Source organism: Meles meles, chromosome 9 (assembly GCF_922984935.1).
Source record: "Meles meles chromosome 9, mMelMel3.1 paternal haplotype, whole genome shotgun sequence".
Lineage (NCBI taxonomy): Eukaryota > Metazoa > Chordata > Mammalia > Carnivora > Mustelidae > Meles > Meles meles.
The window spans coordinates 828,852-844,076 of record NC_060074.1 but is presented as its reverse complement, the minus strand read 5'-3'; the positions used below and the strand labels follow the sequence as shown (position 1 = coordinate 844,076).

The 15,225-nt window shown below is 42.3% G+C and overlaps 1 protein-coding gene across 6 annotated transcripts in view; it reads left to right on the top strand.

The window, feature by feature from the left end:
• The first annotated feature begins 13,499 nt into the window (after positions 1 to 13,499).
• TFPI (tissue factor pathway inhibitor) overlaps positions 13,500 to 15,225 on the top strand; it is a 64,654-nt gene continuing 62,928 nt past the window's right edge. For 4 of the 6 annotated variants that reach the window (XR_006820283.1, XM_046019084.1, XM_046019083.1 and 1 more), the window contains exon 1: positions 13,505 to 13,765. The gene's annotated coding sequence lies outside the window, so the exon portion shown is untranslated. Of the gene's footprint in view, positions 13,766 to 15,225 lie in introns of all 6 variants that reach the window. The other 2 variants (XM_046019087.1, XM_046019085.1) reach the window with 2 other exon arrangements.

The following is a 15,225-nucleotide window of genomic DNA, read 5'->3' as shown; positions in this document are numbered from 1 at the left end:
CTCAGTCTAATAATTACATTTTATCCTTAAACGTGTATATGTACATTTACATAAATGTATATAAATAATATGTATATATTCTTCTAACAAATAATAACAATGTTTTGTTTTCTTGAGCCAAATTTTGGCAATCTGGCACATGTTTTAATAACTAAAAATAAACATCAGTTTACCTTTTACCTCAATTTAAGCTTTTTAAAAAGGGAAAATCTGGTATATTAAATTTGAACTCTCATAAATCAACCACAAAGATGCGCACCCAAAATGTAAAATGAACAAAGAATATAAATAACACTTCACAAAAGAAAAAGTGAAAATGTTTAATAAGAAAATGAACATTCAACGTCAGTGTTAGTCAATGGATTGCAAATTAAAATTTTTATATGTTTTCCCTATAAAACTGAGAAAAAAATCCTTGGAAAGTATCTTTGAGGGAGTTAGGATACAGGTACTATCATAAGCGGTGAAGTTCGGCTGGTTAAATACTGAATTAAATCTTTTAACCACAAAATTCCATTCTAAAAGTTTTTAAGAAATTAATCAAGATGTGAAATGAATGATAATTTGTTTTTACTTTTCAGATGTTGAAATTAGTGAAAACCTCTACAAGATAAACTAATACAGTTTTATATAAATTAAAAAATAGAATTTTACATGAAGCTCTTGGAATAACTTTTTTCTAAGCAGCTTTAAAAGGAGATATTTTATAAGCTGAGACATTCTTTTGTTTGCTGTAATCATGATTACATCATTAGTGACATTCAGTTTATTGTTCTAGAACAAAGATTTCAAGAAGACAAGGGTTTTACTGTCTCATTCTTTAGTGTTTCCTTAAATCCTAGAACAGAGTTTGTCATACGGTTAATACTCAGGAAATACGTCCATGTTGTTTATTTACATGCTGTTTTATTTTATACTTAGAAATTTTTCCTAAGAAATTTTTAAGTGAATATATTTTAATAAAAATAATAACTTACGAAAAATAACTATTTAACTTTCTAAAATAAGGTTTGTCTGTAGCAATGTATTTTTTTTAAGATTTTATTTATTTATTTGACAGAGAGAGACACAGTGAGAGAGGGAACACAAGCAGGGGGACTAGGAGAGGGAAAGTAGGTTTCCTGCCGAGCAGGGAGCCCGATGTGGGACTCGATCCCAAGATCCTGGTATCATGATCAGAGCTGAAGACAGACGCCCAACAACTGAGCCACTCAGGTGCCCCTGTTAGCAATATTTTTAAGATTCTCTCGGAAAAGCCCACCAAATTCTGCCTGCCAACCGTTCTTGCTTTCGTGGCTGTGTTTTATATCATTAGACAAAGGGAGATAATCACAAATCCACATCCATGAGCCATTTTTCTTCAGAATTCCAAATGACACCAAGCAGTGTGGGTTTTTTTTGTTTGTTTCTTTTAGAAAAGATTAGTGAAAACACAAATATATACTTAACAACAAAGAGGTAAAAAAAAATTTTGCTTTAAATAAGATACATATTTTGAATGAAAAATTATTACCCACATAGTTATTACATATAAGATACTTGGTAATTTAAGTGATCAGGATAAAATAAAAATAACAAAGTATTCTTAATTTCTTTTGAACCCATTCCCTGGTACCACTTAAAACTTTTTGGAGATGTATTGTCATAAACATAATTTGTAGAGATTCTAATGCACCTGTGTACACACTACATAGGGCAGTTAGACGAGCTTCTACTTCGATGAACCTGACTCCGGTCTAAGTCTAATTTTTAAACAGACTTACCCAACTTGTGTACATTTTCTCCTCTACCTAAAGCTCAACAACCTTATGCTGCCTCTGTAACTTTCTGATACTGTAATAACTAGAGGAAATATTATCAGATAAGTATGTGCACAATTTTGAATTCCATCCTGCCACGCTCCAAGAGGAGAGTGTTAGTGCCTGGGCGCGTACCTTCCACGGTCCCGTAGCGCTACCGGAGACACAGCCACGTGCCTACGAAGACAGATCATTGACCTACGGCAGCAATGGGCTGACTTCACCAAGAAAACAGGTCTCATTCCTGTGACATAAAATACGTAATTGGCATCAATATGGTGTCAGGGAGCACAGGCTTTCTAGAATGTATTTCCTGTGGGATTTATTTATTTTTTTTTTAAAGATTTATTTATTTGACAGATAGAGATCACAAGTAGGCAGAGAGGCAGGCAGAGAGAGAGAGAGGAAGAAGCAGGCTCCCCACTAAGCAGAGAGCCCGATGCGGGGCTCGATCCCAGGACTCTGGGATCATGACCTGAGCTGAAGGCAGAGGCTTTAACCCGCTGAGCCACCCAGGCGCCCCTCCTGTGGGATTTAGACCTTTGACATTCATTTAAAAGTTGAAGCTTTCTAACACCAGGACATTGGTTAGCTAAACAATGAAACATTTGTAACTCAACTATTAAAACAATGTATTAGGAGAGTACATGCCGTGAAGAGATGTTCAGTGGTTAAAAACAGACTCGCTATGGATGGACACAATGTAATCTCGTTTTGAAACAAACACGTAACGTGCCTGCAGCCGTGCAGGGCCGTCCGTGAGAACATGGAGAAGAATCTCTGTAATGCCTGTGGTCGGGCAATATGTATGCGGAACGTTTTACTCGAGTTGGGCCTTTTCTATACTTGTCCCACTTTTATGATTAACAGGTGCTTAATCAGTTTTTATTTCGCTGAGACTTCATTTAGTCTGGAGCGAGAGTCCGCGGGAGGCACGTCCACTTTCTGTGTGTAGACGGACTGCGCGGAGCCTCCAAGCCGGAGCCCGCCCGCACCCGCAGGACGCGCGGCAGCTGCCCTCGGACTCTGCGGCTCGAGGTTCCGAGGAGTCGCTCTGCCGCCCGGGGGTCCCATCCGTCTGGGGGCGCCCGGCGGCTCGGGGCTCCGGCATCCACCGTGGTCCCAGCGCCGGTCGCCGGTCGAGCCCCGCCCTGGGCCGGGCCGTGGTGCTGGTCCCCGGGAACCGCGTCTGGGGACACCGCGCGTCGCCGCCGTTGGGAGCGAACCGGTGCCGGCGTCGGACGGACACAGCCAGTGCCGTCGCCGCAGCGCCCGTGTCCCCGCGGCCGCTGTCCCGGAGCGTCCCCGCCGCAGCGCCGGGCAATGCGGGACCAACAGGGGCCGCCGCGCGGGCGGGACCGGGGCGCCAGGTCGGGGGTTGCGTCCGCGAAGCCCTGCTCCAGGGGGACCGGCTCCTCCCGGCAGGACTGGGACCGAGTTCCGGGGCCCTCGGGGGCTTGGCGGGGGCGTCGGCCGGCGACACGCGGGGGGCGGCTCGGGGCGGGGCGGAGCGGGGCGGGGCGGGGCAGGCCAGCCTCGGGTCAGCCGGCGGGGCTGCGGGAGCGACGCGGGGCTGCTCGTGGGCCGCACCGCTTGTCCCCACTTTGTCCCGCGACGCACGGGCCCCGGCGCACCCCGTCCCGCAGACGCCCCGCCACGGGGACGCACGGGAACCGCGTCCGCAGCCTCACGGCCGGGCCGGACCGAGCCACGAAGCGGCGGAGGAAGGAGCCCGGGCACCTGCCGGCTGACCTGCCCCGGCTGACCTGCCCTGGGCACCTGCTGACCCGCCCCGACCGCCCCGGCCGCCCCGCGACGCAGGCCCCGGAAAGGCCCCGCGCGTTCAGACTCCGGCGACCGGGCGGCCCCGAGGTCACGGCACCGGCGCGAAAGGTGAAACCGGTGAAACCCGCCCAAAACCACCTGCCTCCACCTGCACCGTCGGGGTCACAGCCCGGAGCAGCCCGCGTGGAAACGCGAAACTCCGACTCCCAGTCGCGCGGGTCAAAGCGGCCGAACGGACGGTGCAAGGAGTTACTCGTAACGTTGCCTTGAAGCCGTACCTTTTGCTTTTTTTAGGAAGATTTCAGAATTTCAAAAGTTAAACATTTTGGAGACAACGAACAGTGAAATGTTCTCTCCAGGGTTGTCTGTCACACGCTCTGACTGATTTTTAACTTAAACATTCATCATCAAGGAAAAGTACAAGAAATGAAACATCAAGAATCCAAGTAACGATCATTTACAGTTAATAAATGCTAACATTTTCCTATTTTCTATGCATTTTACATGAACTTATTTGCATTTATGGCATAGTGTTTTATATAAAATACGGTATTATGCAGTATTTTTATATAAAAGTATAAAATATTACCAATACAAGGAAAGTTTCATTCTCTATAGCCTTTCCCGACTGTGTTCCTCTTCTTTCCTTCCCTTTTCCTTTTTTCCAGAACAACCAGCTAACACAGACGCATCTTTACTTAATACACGGTATTACTTTTGTGTGCTTCCAAAGTGACGCGACTTTTTAAAAAATACTTTATTTATTTATTTGTCGGGGGGGGGAGCACAAGCAGGGGGAGCGGCAGGCAGAGAGAGAGGAGGAAGCAGGCTCCCCGCTGAGCAAGGAGCCCGATGCGGGACTCGGCCCCAGGACCCTGTGATCATGACCTGAGCCAAAGACAGATGCTTAACCAACTGAGCCACCAGGAATCCAATAAATGATGTTCTTGATTTTTGAGTTCTTTTTAAAGATTTTTAGAGTAATCTTTACACCCAGTGTGAAACTCAAACTTAGAACATCTAAACCAGGACTTCCATGCTCGACCTACTGAGCCACCGGGCACCCATGTTTGCAACTTACTGCTTCATTTTTGAGTTCCGGACAGGTTCACAGATATTCATGAACACCTACTTGTCCAACAATATCCTACCAAATGATCACCACGATGTGTTTATCTATTCCATGTTGATTGATTTTTTGCCTTTAATTTTACATTTTTATAAAAATACTGCACTTGATATTGCTGTAAATATCTACTGATGCACAGAGCAGTGTGTAATTTTTTTGTATAATAGAGATAGAACTTCTCTATTTCTGACTATATTTAATTTAGAAATTACTAGATGTGGCTTTCAGAAAATTTTTTTCTAGTTTACGAAGGACATGAAGTAGTTATTGTGGCTATGGAAACGTGTCAGAAAGGTGGCATAAGGCCTCAAACAGGGAGGTACTGTGACCTAATATTTAAATTGTATTTTCAGAATTCAAACTATTTGGATTCAAATCCCACTGTCATTTATTAGCTCTTTGAGTTTGCACAAGTGAATGAACCATTTATCTTAATCTCCAAATAGAAAATAGAATTACACATTTCATAATGGTTCTTTAAGTAGAACACATGGAGAATAATGTCTGGCAACAAATAAGCCTTAAGTAAGCACTAATTATTGTTGTTATGTTTGTTATTTATATTATTTTTTATGTGTAGCTGTATTATCCTTACCATTAATCAAGGAGTAAAGGACTCAGGGTTTTGAATACTGGTTTGTCAGTCCAGTTCTCTCCCCTAGTGTCAGGGGGATGTCTTTGAACAACATCCACACATCCTTGGGCCTCCTTCACTCCTGCAAGGAGCGGACACTCTCCTCACCACAGAGCGGCTCATCCTCTCTTCTTGAGCCATGGTGGTCACGTGTCCCCAGTAGCTTCTTCCCCCAATTACTCTCTCTGGAGCGATACAGAACAAAGGTGCTGTTGTTTCCACACAATCACCTCCTAAATACTTCAAGAGAATATATACTATGACTCCCCACAGTTTGAGTTCTCCTCTTAAAATTAAATATCCCAGGTTGCATCAATATTTTTAGACATATGTACTTGTAAGATATATAAATGTGTTTGCCTTAAAAAACTAGGTCTTGGGGTGCCTGGGTGGCTCAGTGGGTTAAGTCTCCACCTTCGGCTCAGGTCATGATCTCAGGGTCCTGGGATTGAGCCCCGTGTCCTGCTCCCTGCTCAGTGGGGAGTCCGCTTCCCTCTCTCCATCTGCCTCTCTGCCTACTTGTGATCTCTGTCAAATAAATAAATAAAATCTTTAAAACAAACAAACAAACTAGGTCTTATCTTGCTACTGTGAACACACTCTGCTTTGACAATTGTTCTCTACAATTTTGTCCAGATAGGAGAGCAAAATACCACAAAGTGAAGTGGGCATGTTACTTTCTTTTCGCTAGATGATACAGATGAATTACTGTGACCTAAGATAGCATGATACTTTTTTCACAGACGTGTCACTTCCGTGGGACTTACTTCACAGAGGCAGATGTATAACAATCCCATACTCATCAGTGAAAGCAAAAGCATTTACCTCTTTATTAATGTTTTAGAGATACAGATATACATTCCAGATTCTCACAGAGGAGGTAGACAAACTAAATAAGATTTGGAGAAAACACATTAATGAAAGCAACGGTTCTAAGTAGTCTCACCATGCTAGCTAATAGACTATCTGATTCCAGATACCTAGAAAGAAAAAGTTAGGAATTCAACTTGTTTTATTTTTCCTCTGAGACATTACATTTTAAAAAATCAATAAGTAGCTGTAATTATGAAATGCAATGCCTAAGCACAGATGATACAAAAATGTAGCTTTCCCTGTTTTCTTAGTTAACATGTTTTGTCTGATAAGGAAAATCATTTGCTCACGATGTCTGCCTGTTAGTAGTGCGAGTTACGACCGAGGGTCCTGGGAGGACGCCCTGAGAACCGCCACATCACCCTCAGCCATGACTGGACCTTCAAGGTCGCATTGTTACCACTACTTCCCAGCAATTGTTCTCACAAAAAAGAAAGAATTGTCCTGTTAATAACAATATGAACTAGAGAAAACCAAAGTAACATGATTCTAGTTCAAGTTTGTATGTAAGCACTCATTTTGATTTCCATGTGAAAATTTAACCACAGTAGAGAAGTACTAGTTTTCTATAACTGTAGTCAGTGTGTGACCATAAAATTTCTAAACACCCTTTTGTTATTAGGATATTGCTAAACAAGAATTCACTTCAGGCTGCAACATACTTCAAATTGATCGGTGCTTGATTCTGTTTATGCTGCTGCTCACCATCAGCAAATCTCCAGAGAGCATCCCCTCCGATTACTTCATACCTGGCAATGAAGTGCATAGGGGAAAAAAAAGAAAAGAAAGAAGGAAAAAACAAAAAAAGAATACGGCTGCAGAGAGACAGGAGGAATTCAGTTCAAGGGTCTGGTGTAGCTCGGTCCCCGGGGTCAGACAATATAGTAACACGGATGTGGTGAGGATAACAGATCTTCGAGGGAAGAAGGTCTGTAAGGAGAGAGTGTAGTGTTCATTTCTGCCCAGGTTATGCTGGAGAGAAAAGCTCCCCCAAAGTCTGCAGGGCTTTTACCAAGAGAGGGTTTATTTTCAGTGACCTTGGTGGGTCATCTGTGTCGGTTTCTTCTTTATTGTGAAACCACAGTGAAGTGTTCAAAAGAATAACCCTCATGTGGGGGACATGAGCGCCATCTGTCAGAAAAAATGAAGAAAATAAGTATAGAGCTATAAAATTCATAAACTTCCCATAAAGCTTGTAAAAATCTGTTTAGCTGTTGCTCATTTGTTATGTATCTGCTCATTCTATTAGCCGAAGCGATAGAGCAAAACTTCATGTCGATGTGGAGGGAAGATAGACTCTTGTCCCTGGTTATCAAAGAGGGAGCCCAAGGGAGGAGCAGAAAATGTACAAATAAAAATATAATCTACTACAGAGAAAAACAAAAAAAGAAGCTAAGCATTCCCTTTCTCCCCGACATATATCTAATTCCCTTCTTTCCTATGAGAAGAATTGCTTTTGGAATTGCTTTTTTGGAAATCTCTTTTTGGAAATTAAGAAAATTGAGATACTTAATAGTTAAAACAGAACAAATTTTTCACATTAGTAAAAATAGGGACTTTAGGGGAGCCTGGGTGGCTCAGTCATTGAGCCTCTGCCTTCGGCTCAGGTCATGATCTCAGGGTCTTGGGATTGAGCCTCACATCGGGCTCCCTGCTCAGCAGGAAACCTGCTTCTCCCTCTCCCACTCCCCCTGTTTTGTTCCCTCTCTCACTGTGTCTCTCTCTGTCAAATGAATAAATAAAATCTTTAAAAAAATACGGGTTTCATCGCTAAATTTGTTTTGTTCATAAGGAAATAAATAGAGGCAATCTTGCACTCACGGTGGAACGTGTCATACCTACTACACAGTTTCTATGATTACAATTTGATAAAATTTAGATATTGTTCTTTTTTACATGTGAACTCTGAGAACATAGATGGTTTCCTTTTGTTGATCGTTTTCAGAAAGCCACTTGCAGGAGCGTGAGCTGTAAGCAGTCATGGTTTACACTCTGGGTAAAGGATGAAGCCTGGGATGACGTGTGAAGCCCAAGCCTCATCCCTCACCTAATCCAACTAAAGATCGTGCAGTCACACTTCGTGTGATAAGTAATTGGCTGAAATATAAAGCAATAGAATATCTAATCTTACACATACTTTAGACAGAAATGCATGAAATGAGTGTTGGATGTGATAAAATTTAATTTTGCTTAAGATAATTATAAAATCTGGGGCACCTGGGTGGCTCAGTGGGTTAGGCATCTGCCTTCAGCTCAGGTCATGATCTCAGGGTCCTGGGATCAAGTCCCGCATCAGGCTTTCTGCTTAGTGGGGAAGCTGCTTCCCCCTCTCTCTGCCTGCTTGTGATCTCTGTCTGTCAAATAAATAAATATAAAAAAAATCTTTAAAAAAAGGAGATATTTATAAACTCTTCTGTAGACGTTGGTTTGGAACATCCTGTCGAATTTTGTGGTTCTCTATGTTGCAACATTGTGTGCTCTTCTCACAATTCCTTTAAGGAACTAACTTCCTTCCAGATTCATCTCACTCCTACAGACTTACCTGAACTTGTTGGAACATTCAATTTATTTTAATGGACAAGATTCTTAATAAAATTAGGAAATGTTTCCTGATACATTGGACTAATGAAGAAAAAAAGACTTTTATATCTTGGATAAGATATAAACGAACTCATAGTAAAGAGCCTGGAGTGTATTTGAATTCTGTGAGAGCTGGAAGGAAAGAGTTCACAGAGAATGGTAAGGAATGAAAAGGAAAAGTCCCCAGGATTAGGGGTATGGAAACGCCCTGATCCTGATGGATAAAAAGAGCTTTAAGATCAATGGCAAATAGTCGAAATGTTGGTGAGAACATTTTTTTAATCCAACTAAATCAGACTCAGACTTGTGCAGCGTGGACTGCAAACTGGGGCAAACCCACAGGAACGGGCGCAGGCAGAGCTCAGGCAGGGGAGAAGCCAAGTCCACACACCGCAGTGACAGTGACCGTCTCGTCTCAGCCATCGCTTTCCGTTGTGTCCCCACGCTCTCTTCGGGACAAGAATATGCCAGTTTGTGTCAGCCACACGGACACAAAACGGTGAAAAGTTTCATCGATGCTGAGTGCCACGTGAATGTGAAACGGATGGTCTCTGGGGACTTCGTTTCGGCTCAGCGTCGCTCTTCCAAATGGGGTTCTTTACCTCACAGAACGCAGATTTCTTCAGTGCTTTAGGGTGTTAAAGAACAAAAATCCAACCAAGTAGATATGAAGATCGAGTGGGCTTTACTAAGCAAGTCAGGAATATGGTGTCATCCCATCTCGAAAAGAGAGGAGAGCTGCAAGGAATCGAACGAAATGGAAGGTTTTTCTAAGCAGGGGGTGGAACAAGGTCGTTCACCAACGAAAAGAAAAGATGGTCCCGGGTAAGGCCACCTTCTTGCCTTAGGGCTAAGGGCAAGAGACCTTACAAGGTAAATATCAGCCTTGGGGAATGTGGAGGCCCTGGCCGCAGATCAGGAAGTTCCTGAATAACTGGTTAGGATTGACATGTTGGGGGGAGGTTGAAATCGCAATTAGTTAAGTAGGTATTAAGCCCCAGTTTAGTGACTTGACTTAACTGATGCTATGTGGGGCCTGTGTTTTTCTTTTTAACGAGGGGAAAAGGGATTGGTAAAAGGGTATATGTTTCCGAGTGCATAGAAGAGCTTGAACTGGACCTGGAGAGGGACTTGGCTGGGGAGCCGGGGCGTCCTCTCCCACCTGTCCTGCTCCAGCCTTGCTCGTGCTTTCATTCCGTCCTTGTCTCCTGGGGGCTGCGCATTCTCTTCCATTTACTCTTTGGTTTTTGTTTTCATTATTTGGAGAGAGAGACACACAGCAAGAAAGGGAGCACAAGCAGGGGGACTGGGAGAGCAGGGAGAGCAGGCTTCCTGCTGAGCAGGGAGCCTGATGCTGGGCTTGAACCCAGGCCCCTGCAATTGTGACCTGAGCTGAAGGCAGAGGCTTAACGACGGAGCCGCCCAGGCGCCCCACATCTATTCCGCTCACCATTCCCTCCCAACTGGCGTTCCTCAGTGGCAGGATAGCAGGTAATAGGGGAATAATTATGCGGCAACGTTTCATTGTTCAAAGTGAAGTTTTAACACACAGCAAAGCTTTGTTCTGGTGTGAATTACAGAATGTGTGTGAGAAAGGAGCACAAAAGAACATTGAAACATCCGTGCTTTGAAGTCAGACCACAGAATCGAATCCACAAATCATCCTCCTTCCTTAACCTGTGAAGTGACCACTGACAGGGAGTGGAGGGGCACCTGGGTGGCTCAGTCCTTGAGGTCTGTGTTTGGCTCAAGTCATGATCCCAGAGTCCTGAGATCAAGCTCCCCCGCCCCATGGGGCTCCCAGCTCAGCGGGGAGCCTGGTTCTCCCTCTCCCTCTGCCCCTTCCCCTGCTTGTGTTCCTCCTCTCACTGTCTCTCTGTCAAATAAATAAATAAAATATTTTTAAAAAAGGAAAGGGAGTGGAATTTATCATCCCCAAAATATTCTTCTTTGGTATAAGGGTAATTGTAGGCTCTTTTTTTGTTTGTTTATTTTTCCAAGTTAGAAAAAATAGAACATATTTACTATTTCATTGACTTGATTTATAACTTTTATTTATTTATTTATTTAAACCTCTTTAATTCATGTATCTCTTATGATGTTACCTTAGTTTCACATATAGGAGACGGTGCTTGGTCACTATGCTCACCACAAGGGTAGCCCCTGCCGTGCGTCACCATACCACACCATTAACTGTCTTCCCTGTGCTGTACTTTTTATCTCTGTGACTTACTCATTCCCTAACTGGAAGTCTGTATCTCCTACGTAGGGTGAATATTTCTTGAAAAATGCCAGATACAGGAAAAGCTTTGAAAATGGAGAAGTTGCCCTTTTTTAAGGGACATTTACGTTTGTAAGAGAAGTCTCCATCCATACAGGGTCTCCCTCCCCCTTCCTCTAGCGGGAGTTTATCAGTGGAGAAGGCAAAGACTTCAATTCTCAGAGCAACCGCATCCTCGTTTACTGTCTTTTCCCGTAGCCTCCCATCACTGCTCACCCACACCCCAACATTGTCTTTGTCTTTGTCTTTAGAGATGTTTAAGGTGGTGGCTTGGGCCACTTCAAGAGTTACTCAGTTTTCCTAGGTATCTCCCTTGTATACAGTAGGCATACATATGATTACACTTGTGTTTGTTTTTTCCTGTTGATCTTTTTTTTTTACACTTTTTTTTTAAAGATTTTATTTATTTATTTGACAGAGAGAGAGGTCACAAGCAGAGTGGTCAGCCAAGAACCTAGAAGGGCAGAGGGAAAATTATTTTTTTCTCTCCTACACTACTGCAGGGAAGGAAACATTTTATTGGTCCTTCAAGGTCCTTCTAGCTGGAATAAGAACTAAATTGACATGCGATGGATTAATAGGAGAAAATAATACTAATTTTGTACATATGGGTAATCCACAGGTGTGGAAATTCCAAAGATAGTTAGGCAAAATGAGGTATATGTGTCATTCTGAGCTAAGAAGAAGGGGGCAGGGGTCTAGATTCGCTGGAAGATAAAAATGAGCAAATGTGTCTACCATGCCGAGTTCAAGTTGTACTGTAGTTATCTCTAGCAACAGCTATATTCCTGGAGCAAGTATTCTATCTAAAGTCTTTTAGGCAAGGGGCACCTGGGTAGCTCAGTGGGTTAAAGTATCTGCCTTTGGCTTAAGTCATGATCCCAGGGTCCTGGGATCGAGCCCCACATCAGGCTCTCTGCTCAGCAGGAAGCCTGCTTCCCTCTCTCTCTGCCTGCCTCTCTGCCTGCTTGTTATCTCTGTCTGTCAAATAAATAAATAAATAAAATCTTTAAAAATAAATACATAAATTATTTTAGGCGATTGTGGGGGAAGTAAATAGACTTTTCTGAACCTGCTGGGTTTTTATTTTTTTAAGATTTTATTTATTTATTTGACAGAGAGAGAGAGAGAGAGAGATCACAAGTAGGCAGAGAGACAGGCAGAGAGAGGTGGGGAAGCAGATTCCCCACGAAGAGTCCAATGCGGAGCTCGACCCCAGGACCCTGAGATCATGACCTGAACTGAAGGCAGGGGCCCAATCCACTGAGCCACCCCGGTGCCCTGTTTTGATGGCTTTTTACGAAAAAGTAAACTTCATGCCAAAGTGGTCCATCTTGGGGTGGCCTTAGCACCTACACCATAAAGAGAAGACCTTCTTCCTAAGCTAGTTGTGAGAATTAAATGTGTTGATTTATGAGCTAGACACCCAAGAGTTATTCAATAAATATTAAAAACACAGAAGAAAAGTTACCCCTTAACCAGAGATCAAAGTAATGAATCAAAAAAAGTCGAAGGCATAAAGACAATCTGAAATGGAGAAAACAAGAAACTGGTGGATTTTCTGATCAAATGACCTAAGCTTTCAGGGCATAGTAGATTCTGATGTGTTAGGAAAGCTCTAGTGATCTTAGTCTGATATGACCATAATTCCATTAGGAAAATCCTAAAGGTTTACCTCCATGGCAGCAGCCTATAGCAGAGCAAAGGGACAGAGTTAAGTACTTAGAAGTGATGTAAAATGTTAATATCATCATCATCCTACAATAAACAGTAACAAACACAACAGTTAACAGTAATTGAAGGTTTGCTATGTGTGGGAGCCATCTCGAGTACTTTATACGTGCTATACGTACACATACATGTATATGTGTTAATACATTTACTCTTACATCAAAGCTAGGAACTTTTTGGTCATTATTTTAGGGAAAAAGAAACAGAGGCACAGAGAGTTTCAATAATTGACCAAAGTTGCCACACCAGCAGCTAGCTTTGCTGCGGGGCTCACAGCCCAGCGCGCTGCAACAGAAGAGGCAGCGTATCCCTCTCTAATCACGGGACACCTGCGTCGCCCCCAGGTTTTGCACGAGTATACCGATATTATGGATAAAATAATCTGAAGAAAAAACAAACTGGAAAAAAGTTCATTTTATGAAGTAACAATGTAATACCACATATAGACTGCTTTAAAAATATATAGCTCTGGGGGGGGAAGTGCTTTGCTTTTCAACTGATAGAAAAGGAATCCTAGAAGGTAGAAGAAAGGGTTATTTAAGAATAGTAATTGTGAATTCTTAGTGTAAACTGTTTCCTTTGTTTCGTCCATAAAAGAAAAGCCTTTCAAAGAGTTTGGCAGAATTAGCCTAAATACTGTTGGAGTGACCTAAACAGGAAGCCCGGGTCGTCCCCACCACCCGGCCTTTGAAACCAGCCAGGAGGCTCCCTCTCTGCTCCAATAGACGGGAGCGACTTTGGGCTGTGGGATCCTCGACTCCTTCCCGGCCCTCTGCTGCTGGCAAGATCAGATTACATCCCGCACTAGTCTCCACTCCCCAGTTTCTTGATCTGTTTAAACGAAGAAGCAGAAAAGATAAGTCCTGTCTTCACTGCCTGGAAGGGAAAACAAAACACCCTCAACTCCGCGTTGAAAAAAATCTTTCCAAGAACTTTCTTCAGAGATTTTACTCGTGAGTATTTGGCAATATACTTTCTAGCCCTTGAGAAATAATCTTTCTTTTTCTTGGGAGGAGAGCAGGTCCTACTGAGAGGCAAAGCCTGGTAGGGGAGGACCGTTGTTGTTTAACCCACAAGGGAAGTTGACCCTTCTGGGAACTAAGTAAACTCACAAAATTCAGCTCTCTGCACTTTGCCTTCTTAAGGAAATGTATGTGCAGCATATCTTTGTGTTTTTTCTTTCAGAAGTTGGTGAGATGTAGCCTTTCTTCTAATTTTCCACTTGTGGCAATTCTTACTAATCGTGTGTTTAATTAGAATTTTCTGAATATTTGGTTTACTTTTAAATATTATTTATTAACATACAAAGAAATGTGATAATGAGACTCTCTGGCATGTTTAAAGAATTTTTTTTTCATTCCTTTTAGTTGTTGATAGTTAAAATGAAGTAGAAAGATTAGAATTCTTGCAATCTAAATTAAATATTTTATGCCTATAGTAACTAAGCCTCTCGGAGGAAATGCTTTACAAGTCTTTAAAGACCAAAGCTCATATTCTAAGATACTTAGATAAGAATACAGAAGGATAAGAACTGCACTCCAGATAGTGTATTATGTTAATTAAAGCAATCGATCTGCATAGACCTCCATGATGTACTGTCATGTTCCTGACGGTTATGAAAAGACATTGGTCAATAAAAGCCCATAATACAGAAGCACAGCACCACAGAACTACAGTGAGACCAAGTTATTTCAGGATGGAGAAAGCTCATTTCTGTGAGTATGACCGAACAGTGAAGGCCGAGAGCAGAGCCATGTAGGAAAACAGAAAAGATAAGCAACAGCCACACTGAGTCACAGTGCTCTGGAAATTAGTCACAAATGACTCTGTAAATTGTGTGATAAACACAAAGGGCAGAACCCACGCAGGAAACGTACAGCCCAGAGAGCCATATTTTATGTGTGAAGGCCTAATATTTATGTCAGAAGAGAAACATGTCAGTTTTTAGATATTGCAAAGTTTTTAAACCTACCACAATCCTTTCCTAAAACATTCTTAGATTTTTGTAATTCATCATTCTAGTGATGATTATTTCAAGACATATTATCTGTATCTCATCTAATCTTTAGGCTCAAAAGTGAATAATGTCTTTGAAAATGTGTTGGAGTGTGAAATTTGATTCAGAGACCGTGGGTTAATAAGATGATATTAAATACTCAGAGATCAACGGAGATTACATTAAAAATACTGTAAATACAGATAATTAACATTATAGACTTAAAACAAAAACTTTAAAATACTTTAACAATTTGAATAGTTACACTGGGAAACCAAATTTGTCTTTAGGTGACTGTCCATAGAATTTTGCTGGAGAACTTTAATGATATTCTCATTGCCATTTGGTTCCTCTTTCTATTAGGTGTGCTGAATGGCACAAATTTTGTTTTGTTTTTGTTTCTTCAAAGGTATAGTC